Here is a 10,517-nt window from a genome sequence, read left to right on the forward strand (position 1 = left end):
ACCACATCTGAGGAATTTATGAAACTTTTGTAGCAAACTTGCATTATAAAGCAACAGAAATACAGCACACTGCAACTAATAACACCCATAAGTTGTATTTGTCAATTTAACATGCACAGGGAAATGTGACATACAAAAGAAGGAAGATAGATGTAATCTTTTAGTCAGCAAAGCTTTGAAGCCCACAAGCTCAGGAAATGCTTTGTTGTTGTATGAAAGGCTGAAAGGCAATTCAAGAAGTCAGTGAGTGTGTTGCAGACAGCAAGAACGATGAGAGTGTTTAAGACACGTGGATGTTTGCTGGCAGCAATCAGGATTATCTTTTTAACTGGTGAGTACAATGCATGCTTGTATGCACTTGTACATGTATACTCTCTGAACAGGTTCAGCGGCTTATTAATGCAAGTATTTAATCAGACAGCGTAGTTTGATTAAGATAACGTGCTGAAGTGAAGAGTATTTCAATCAGAGATCAAAGGAGAATGGACAGACTGCTTCTAGGAAGGCAACAGTAAGTCTTTGAATGCAAACCTTGAAGCAGATAAGCTACAGCACACCACACCAAGTGTCACTGCTGTCAGCTAAGACAGGAAACTGAGGCTACAGCTCGCATTGGGCTCGCCAAAACTGGACAACGGAAGATTGGAGAAACATTTCCCGGTCTGATGAGTCTTTCTGCTGCCACATCACAATGGAAGGGACAGAATTTGATGTAGATAAAGAGTTATGAAACAACATGAATCGGGGATTCAGCAGCATGAATAGTGTAGGTATAGGTAGTGATATGTAATGGTGTGGGGGATATTTTCTTGGCACACTTTGGGCTCTTTAGTATCAGCGGGCCAAGAATTGTTTACAGTGGCTTGCAAAAGTATTCGGCCCCCTTGAACTTTTCCACATTTTGTCACATTACAGCCACAAACATGAATCAATTTTATTGGAATTCCACGTGAAAGACCAACACAAAGTGGTGTACACGTGAGAAGTGGAACGAAAATCATACATGATTCCAAACATTTTTTGCAAATAAATAACTGCAAAGTGGGGTGTGCGTAATTATTCAGCCCCCTTTGGTCTGAGTGCAGTCAGTTGCCCATAGACATTGCCTGATGAGTGCCAATGACTAAATAGAGTGCACCTGTGTGTAATCTAATGTCAGTACAAGCACAGCTGCTCTGTGACGGCCTCAGAGATTGTCTAAGAGAATATTGAGAACAACAACACCATGAAGTCCAAAGAACACACCAGACAGGTCAGGGATAAAGCTATTGAGAAATTTAAAGCAGGCTTAGGCTACAAAAAGATTTCCCAAGCCTTGAACATCCCACGGAGCACTGTTCAAGCGATCATTCAGAAATGGAAGGAGTATGGCACAACTGTAAACATACCATGACAAGGCCGTCCACCTAAACTCACAGGCCGAACAAGGAGAGCGCTGATCAGAAATACAGCCAAGAGGCCCATGGTGACTCTGGACGAGCTGCAGAGATCTACAGCTCAGGTGGGGGAATCTGTCCACAGGACAACTATTAGTCATGCACTGCTAAGATAGGTTGTGAATTCTTGATTTTGCGCTTCGTCCTTTACCATCTTAGTATTTGTTGGAGGCAAAATTGACCTTATTTGGATAGAAAGTTGGAGTGCTGAGGTATCAGCTAAAGTTTACAAGCTTGTTTAACTGGGTGCATCCATAGATGAGACAGAGTGCTGTTCACTTAGATGGCTGTTGTGAAAGGGTTTCTCGTCACCATGGAAATGATTCTGCGATCTTCTACCACTGTTGTCTTCCATGGACGTCCAGCTCTTTTTGTGTTGCTGAGTTTACCAGTGCTTTCTTTCTTGCTCAGGATGTACCAAATTACAGATTTTGCCACTCCTAATATTGCAGCAATTTCCCCAGATGGGTTTTTTCTGTTTTCACGACTTGAGGATGGCTTATTTCACCTGCATGGAGAGCTCCTTTGACTGCATGTTGTCTGTTCTAAATGCAAGCAACATACCTCAAATTAACTCAAAAACCTTTTACCTACTTAATTGATAATGACATAACGAAAGAATTGCCCACTTCTGCCCATGAAATAGCCTTTGAGTCTCAGTTTGAAATATTACAGTCTGAATATCTCTTACACATTCTGCTGTTTGCGCCATCTACTCCTTTATGATATATTCACGCAATGTTTTTTTTTAATGTTAATTTGTAATGTACATGGTATTAATATTTTCAGCCATTTGACCTGAGTCAAACCCTTAGTGAACAGTCAGACTGTGCCTCCTGTAACTACTGGATATGGCACATTATATAAGAGGTCATACAGTCTGTTCACTTGAAATTTTATCTTACTCAGTCCTGCAGCACTCAGGATGTGTTAAGCAGCAATTGCCATAGACCGATAAATAACACATAGATCTTTTCCTGATGAGTCACAGGTTTGACCCCAGCAACAGCCAGTCGTACAATCATCCAACTACTGCTTGTATCCTTCAGCAAGGCATTTAACCCACACTTGCTGGTTTCTGCTGAAAATCTATTTCCTTTGCTTCTCATTTATCATCTGGCTTATGGTAACAGCAGACCGAGTCTAAGAGCTGCCCCTTGAATGTGACTCATGGTTCCAATCTGTAAGAGAGCCAATTGCTAAGCATGTGTGCTCTGTTTCAGCAGCACTCTGCTGCAGTTATATACTTAACCTCACACAGCACCATTCCACTTATTTTGGCCTCTGAAGGAGCAGCTGGAGACTGAGTGCCTGGCTCAGGGGTGTCATAAATTTCAGTGTTTTCTTCCTGTGCTCTGCCCATGTCTGGTCTTGCATGTCTGGTCTTGCAGCTTTAATGCACCAAACAGGGATGATGTATGTCACTCCTTCTGTTGGCCTGAAACTTTGTGAAGGAATTGGGTAACTGAAACTTGTGGGCACACAACCAGCTACCGAAAAAATATAGATAAGCCTAAGTGTTGTTATTTTGGCTGCTGCCATGTAGTTTCTTTGGAGCCCAAGCTTGTATACTTATGCCTGCTACTTAGTGCAAAGCAACAGACTTATCTTTGACTGGTTACAGTGCTAGCATGTAGTAATCACCTATGCTTTGACATTTCGTGAACTTTTATGAACCCTAAAAACAAAAATACAAAAAGAATTACTCAGTAATTTAGTTGGGTTTTTTTTTCTATTGTTTTTGTGGAAATAAGAGCTTTGGTTCAGCCTAAGCTGGAAAAAAAAAGGTTTTTCAATCAAAGTGGTAAATGTGGTTTTAATATAGGTAACAGGATCAAATCTAGCAAACTAAGGCCTAGGCCATGCCAGGACAAAGGGCATTCATAACTGGGAAATTCCGGACTGTTACTAATGTGAAACATATTTGGTGATAGACAAACATCAGTCAGCTATGCAAAAACTGTCTGATGCACATACGGGCCATTATCATGTTCATGTTGTAGTCCTACTACATTTAAAGGACTATTATAAATCTGGTATTTAAAGTTTATCCTTTTGTTCTAAAGTAAAATGCTAAATGGCCTGCATTTGTATAGTGCTTTACTTAGTCCCTAAGGACCCCAAAGTGCTTCACACTACATTCAGTCATTCACCCATTCACACACTGGTGATGGCAAGCTACATTGTATCCCCAGCTGCCCTGAGACAGAGGAAGTAAACATAAATGGTATAAACTCTCTGTATTTTTTGCTTATTAACTTTTATAAATACTTTTGGCAAGAGCTGGCCTAAGGTTAATTTTTGCCAGACATTTAAGGAACTTCCACTCAGTGAAGCAGTGGGCAGCTATTGGGCACCTGGTGAGTAGTGTATGGGGCCACCACTCTACCTACTAAGTTATCCCTGCCACTATCAATTTGAGTAATATGAACTGGATCAGATTAGAATGTACCATTTGTGCTGCCTGTCATGGATGTGTAGGACAGCTATGATAGCTATTCTACCAATGGGTGGACAGTGCAGAGGCACTAATCATCAGACAGGACCTTGGTTGTGGCGTTCCACGTATGCTCTGCCTGCTAGCATCTTTCATCCTGTTATGTACTGGGTTGTGTCAGGGACATCTTTGCACAGCCACACCTAAGTGTTTGGCAGAGTATACAGGAACATCTATGCCAAGTATGGCCTGGAAGTCCCGAGGTCATAACGGGATATGATGGTTGAGAATGTCCAATCTAAGATCCTGTGGGACTTTCAGATACAGACAAACTGGTGATTGCAAACCAACCAGACAGAAGTGACGGACAAGCAGGGCAAGACGGTCGTAGTTGTACCAAGTGATGGCAAAACATCAAGAAGAAAGCTTGAGAAATACTAAGGGCTGAGAGAGAAACTTGAGAAGATGTGATGGGGGAAGGCAGCAATGGTTCTTGTTGTAGTCAAAGCACTCAGGGCAGTGAGCCCCAAACTGGGGGAGTGGATCATCCGAGATCTCTGTCCAGAAGAGCGCAGTCCTAGGAACAGCAAAGATACTGCGCAGGACCATCAAGCCCCCAGAGTTCTTGGAGAAACTTAAAGGATAACAAGACTGAGTGGGGTATTTTGTTTTATGTATACATGGTCGCACAAACTTTAGTTCAAATTGGCCCATTACTTCACTATAGTTTATTGTGAAATATCAGTGCTGGATGAGATGGTACATATAAGATATATATATATTAGTTAATAGCTCTCTCCTCAACACAGTGCAGCAACGTGTTGCTGACATAGTCTACTGTATGTCAAAGTGACACAGAAACAACCTTTTCCCAATTAAATCTAGATAATGGTTACCACTCCCTCCACAATAAATATACGTAAACAATACCTCACATTAGTATCAATGACTGCATTTCTGTTAAAAGTACATCTGTTATATAACACTCAGCTTATGTTATCTGAAGCAGGAGGGAAGGAGTCAGGTTAACCTCTCTAACCACTGCAGGCTTGCTAGACAATAGCTCATATCTTCAACGGTTAAAACCCAAGTCAAAGTTCTAGACTGGCCTTCAATGCATTTATTATTCTCCAGCATTATTTTTAAAGCACTGCATTTACATGAACACACCTCATCATTTATGAATGTTGTGCAATTGCTTGTTTTGTAAACTGCACACAACGTTGAGACGCCTTATCTGATAGAAGCGACCTCACTGTGGCGTTACTGCCTTCCTGTTTGTCTTGAGCGGCCTGTTTTTGTGACCTGAAAATAATCTCACTGGAAAAAAATGTTTTTCAGAGTTTTTGCTGACAAGTGTGAGAGGAGACGGCGCAGATTCAGAAACATTAGGTGGGTAACAATAACAACATAACAATTTTAAGGTGGATTGTAGTTGAAGCTCAAGTTAAAGACAGCAAAACGCCTGCAGATTTCTCTGACTGATGTTAAATTATGTGTCAATTCTTTTTATATTTCACAGTCAATCATTTAAGAGTCAGTCTGTCCAGTAATTATTTACCCAGTCTACCCATTCAGATTGTTTTGATTTTACAGTACCAGTCAAATATCTGGACACATCTGCACTTTGTGGCTTTTCTTTATTTCTACTATTTGGGGATTGCAGAAAAAAATTTTTTTTTTTTAAATATCTCAATCATAAAATAGCCGTATATAGCAAACACAAGAGTGCAAACAAAAAAAGATTCCAGCATCCACCGTTTGATATTTTCATGCACTCCTAATTCAGCTCAATTCACACAAGTGACAAAGTTACAGAGCATGGAGAGCACTGAAGCTTACTGATGCTTCACTGCTGCTTTGCAGCGGTGAAGCAAAACAAAAAGAAAAAACACAACTGAGGCCAGCTCATCTTTGATTGACACGAAAGGATGTTTCACAAAGCCCCTTCTTGACTTTTAGTCCATTTCTTATTTTTTACTGCTGGTGTGAATACAGTATTCTCCCGCAAGAGAATTCACATGGATTTCACCTAAAATGCTTTCCCAAATGTCAATTGAAGGACACTTTCTTCACTCTTAAACTCTGGTCTACCCCAACCCAACCTATCCCATATGGGTTTAGATCAGCTCGTTATGGAGACCAGGTTATATGCTCTGCTGCTTTCATTGAGCCTAAATGTGTGTTTTTGCTGATTCTTCTGTCATCGTTGCTGTTGTGAGCATGAGCAGGATGTGATGACATGATACTTATGTCTGTTCATCAAGTGTGTAATCAGACTCATCTGCCTAAGATCAATCTTCAGTATTTATCTCTTTGCATCAGTTCAGTTGCTAAGGCCTCAGTCGCAGTGATATGTCATCTGAAGCTGATATTTAAGATGGAAACATTGATGTGCATTCTAGTCTGATACAATATTAACTGGAGAGTAACTGAACTTCTTCTCTGGCTGCACTTACATAAACTTTCGAAGTTCTGAAAGTTTTGTTTGATTACTCTAGTTCATATATTACATGGGTGCATACACCAATCAGGCATAACATTATGACCACTGATGCCTAATATTGTGTTGGTCCTCCTTTTTCTGCCAAAACAGCCCCGACCCATTGAGGCATAGATTCCACTAGACCCCAGAAGGTGTGCCGTGGTATCTCCACTAATATGCAACAGATCCTTCAAGTCCTGTAAGTTGCAACGTGGGGCCTCCATGGATCAGACTTTTTTTGTCTACCCAGAGAAGCTCAAGATGATATCTGGGGAGGCCAAGTCAACACCTCAAACGATTCCTGAACCATTTTTGTTTTGTGGCAGGGAGCATTATCCTGCTGTAAGAGGCCACAGCCAACAGGGAATACCATTTCCATGAAAATGTGTACATGGTCTATAACAATGTTTAGGTAGGTTTTATGTGCCAAAGTAACATCCACACAGATGGCAGGACCCAAAGTTTCCGAGCAGAACATTGCCCAAATCTTCCCATGGTGCACATCGGTGCCAGGTGTTCCCCAGGCAGGGAATGTAGACAAATCTGCACCGGCATCCGGCCACCCACATAATGTAAAAGAAAACATGATTCATGAGACTCATGCACATTCACCTGAATCTTTGCCAGATTTCAAATGTTAAACAATTGAATCTTCCCATCATTTTGGTTCTGAATCAGTGATCATCTGTACCAGTAACTGGCAGTAAAGTTGAAGTTGCCTGTGAGGGATTTCTCACTCTGACCAGCAGTAGCCCATTTCCCTGAATGCTTCCTAGAAATGTTCAGGATTCAAATTGCAAACGCCGATGATGCAATTTAATTTGCAGACGGAGCGTGACCCTCAGATCTTTACTCCTACAAGAAGTAAACAAGTTGTGAAATCAAACATCTACTCTCTTCCTTCTCCTCTTTCACTCATATGCGTGCGTGCGCGCGCGCGCACACACACACACACACACACGCTCTTCAGAATATCAGGAGGGGCAAACATGAGCTGGCATTCCCCAAACTGTGTTCTGTTCCTTCGCAGGTGTTTAGTCATGAGTGTAACTGCTTTCTGGAGTGACCCAGGTCTCGTGGGTTTGTTTATTTCCAAGCACAGTTCAAAGGAATCATTCCCCGTTCAGAGTAATTCAGCATTAGCTTTCAATTTGAGCTCTAATTTTGTAGACAGCTGAATGAGAGCTGTCTATAAAATGAGAGCCATTTAGTGACTATCAGTAAAAAGCAGTACTAGCGGTCTTCATGTGAGGGATTTTGGTTTTACTTCTCTAAATTATAGCTAAACTTTCTAACTGGGATTCCTCTACTCCATCTAAACTACCTGCAGGTTTCCCATCGTTCATCACTACCTTGTTTGTTAATGGCTGCTTGGCTTCCTCTGGTTGTTCTTTCAGATATTAAGTACGTTTTGATCGGAGGTGGGATCGGCCTGTTGTTAGTTGCTGTATTCATTATAACAAAGATCTGCATCATTAGGAAGCAAGTGAGTCAAAACAATGAAGGTGAGATGGACTGTGAGGTTTTATTACAGCCACTTACTACTTGCAAAAATAATCTTTCAATGCAAAAGTATGCCACATTAAATGCATCACGCATCTTTAAAATGTGCAACTTTCCCCCTTGCTTCCTTACAGATGTCAACATGAGAAGATTTTCAGAGGTAGGGTGGTTAACCTCATAAATTAGTTGTGTACAATAAGACTAAACACAATGTATGTCTGTGTAGGTTCTCAGTCATCCAGGTCATGGTCATCTAAGGAGCTTGGAAAGAAAAGCGTCTGTACTTGAAGACGTTTCACCTTTCATTCGAGCTATTTAAACCTTACAACGCTTCTTCATGGCACCCCAGTGCACTTCAGACCCAGCCACAACCTCAGGCAAAATCTGGTACATCCCAGGGACAAAGCGACTTATCACAATTTATCACATACACAGTACAACATATCGTGTAATGCTTGTGTCCAAGCTGCAGCCATAGCCGTGCCATTCCAGGGTTTGGTTTTTTTAGCATGGGGGGGTCAAGCCAGGACCCTTACTGTATACCGGGCGGAAATCGAACTTGTAATTCCCACTCCAAAGGAATGTAGTTTTACCAGCACACTATCTAGCTGCTAGAACTAGCAACGTAATGTATGCTATGCTGTGCGGTGCAGCAAGGAGTGCTCAGACGTCTACATTGGAGAAACCCAACAGCCACTTCATAAATGCATGGCACAACATAGAAGAGCCACCTTGACAGTACAAGACTCAGCTGTCTCAGCTGCATTTAAAGGTCAAAGGTCAATTTTTCAAAGATGCCAATGTTCAGAGAGGACAGATGGTTTGAAAGAGTGAAAGATGCCATGTATGTCCACTGTGATCTTTGAACAGAGCTGTAGATCTGCCACTCATGTGACTCCCACTCCCACTAGGGCTTAAATAGCTGGGACTCTGCACCATTTGGTCTCAGAACTAAAGAAGCTTCTCGGATGAGAGGTGAAACGTCTTCAAGGAAACAAGTCCACTCACTTTCTTTCAAGCTCCTCAGATAAACACAGTGTAGCTCATCTGTCTTCTGTTGTGTTTTATAAATGTCAGTGAGGAAGACATGATGGAGTCTAAATAGTTTTTAAAAAGAGAAATGTTTGCATCAACTGGTGCACATGGCCTTAAATTTTATCTGCTCTCAACCACAGCCTCAGTTGCATTCTTTGAGCCATCTCAGCCAATCAGAACGTTCTGATGCAGCGGTGTCCAGGGCCGTGTGATGACAGAGGTCCGTGCCGGTCCGTGACGATGCTGTGAACCCTGCTAAAAGCGAAACATCAACCTGGCGGCCTTTTTTTGTTTTTCAGTGTTGGAATTGTTGCAGAATTTCAACACTGAGTTTTACCTCTTTTACTTGCTCTGTAACATTTGTTATAATGATGTTCATAAAAAAAATATCTAAAGACTGGCTTTGTGCTTTTGTTGTGTTTTATTTGTCTGTGGAACGTTGGTGTGCTTTAAAGGTCTTATAAATAGGTTCAGATCATTTATAGGCTCCACTGACACACAAGCTGCACAAAAATTATGTAACACCACGCACCGGGAAAGACGCAGCTGGCAGTTTTTCCACAAGGGGGCGATGTTTGCCAACAACCACAGTGGAGCCTTTCAGTACTGCACTCGAGTGGCTGGGTAACAACAAATAATAAAAAGTAATGAAATTATAATGATGAAATGCTGTTTCTGAGCTTTCACTTGAGTTCTGGCATTCTAGTTGCTTAAATTTAATCACACCACATCACCCAGGTTTGCCCAGTTCAGGGTTGCAAAGGAGGGAAGAGACTATCCCAGTGTCAGCTGGGATAGGTGTGCTACAGCGTGGACAGGACTCTAGCCTGTCGCAGGGTTAACTTAGAAAGACAATTACATCTAAAGCCAATTTGTAGGTACCAGTTACCCTAACATCCATGTCTCTGGACTATAATCACAGTGAACTCTCACAGGCACAGGAATATAAATAAAATAATAACATGATACATTTGTTTTTGAATATCTGACCTGTATCATTATTATAACATGTCAATAATAAAATTGTAAACACTTTAGATTATGTATAAGGTGAAACGTCTTCTATTGTTGCACTCACTGTAAGCAGAGTTAGTGCTCAGGTTGTAGATCCATTACTTTGGCATTTTTCCATGTCCATACTATAAGATCCATATCACCCAAATCTGTCTGAGTCTTTTGCCAAGTTTGTGGGATTGCCTTTTCCAGCTCAGAGGCACATGAAGAACTCATTAAAAACCCCGTCTAATATCCTGGAAACCTTACACACAGACACGGAGTAATAACATGCAGATGTTGTCAATCCTGAAGTCACAATGTTTACTACACAGTCACTGAACTACTTTTGCACTTTCACCCAGATGAAAACTAGGAACATCTGGAACATTATAAGAATATTGAGCTCTCATTTCACCTATTTATTCAATACTCTGCAGAAACATATCATTTATAGACCTGCACCGTATGCTTATACTCTGTCTGTTTGCTAACAGGCAATGAACTGAATCAAAGGGCTGGTGAGTGAAAGGGTTTGTTTGCAGAAATGGACCCACTTTTATCCGTTTATCCATTTTAGGGTCTTTGAGCCATTTGCTTGTTTTGTTTCTAAACTGCCCTGGCCAGT

The 10,517-nt window shown here is 41.3% G+C and overlaps 1 long non-coding RNA gene across 1 annotated transcript; it reads left to right on the forward strand.

The window, feature by feature from the left end:
* The first annotated feature begins 260 nt into the window (after positions 1-260).
* LOC102206217 (uncharacterized) lies at positions 261-7,857 on the forward strand. Its single transcript, XR_311431.1, has 3 exons — positions 261-331; positions 5,215-5,265; positions 7,756-7,857. It is a non-coding gene; the product is annotated as an uncharacterized LOC102206217 (long non-coding RNA).
* Positions 7,858-10,517: the final 2,660 nt, after the last annotated feature.

Source organism: Pundamilia nyererei, unplaced genomic scaffold, assembly GCF_000239375.1.
Source record: "Pundamilia nyererei isolate P.nyererei 1_Seehausen unplaced genomic scaffold, PunNye1.0 scaffold00005, whole genome shotgun sequence".
Classification (NCBI taxonomy): domain Eukaryota; kingdom Metazoa; phylum Chordata; class Actinopteri; order Cichliformes; family Cichlidae; genus Pundamilia; species Pundamilia nyererei.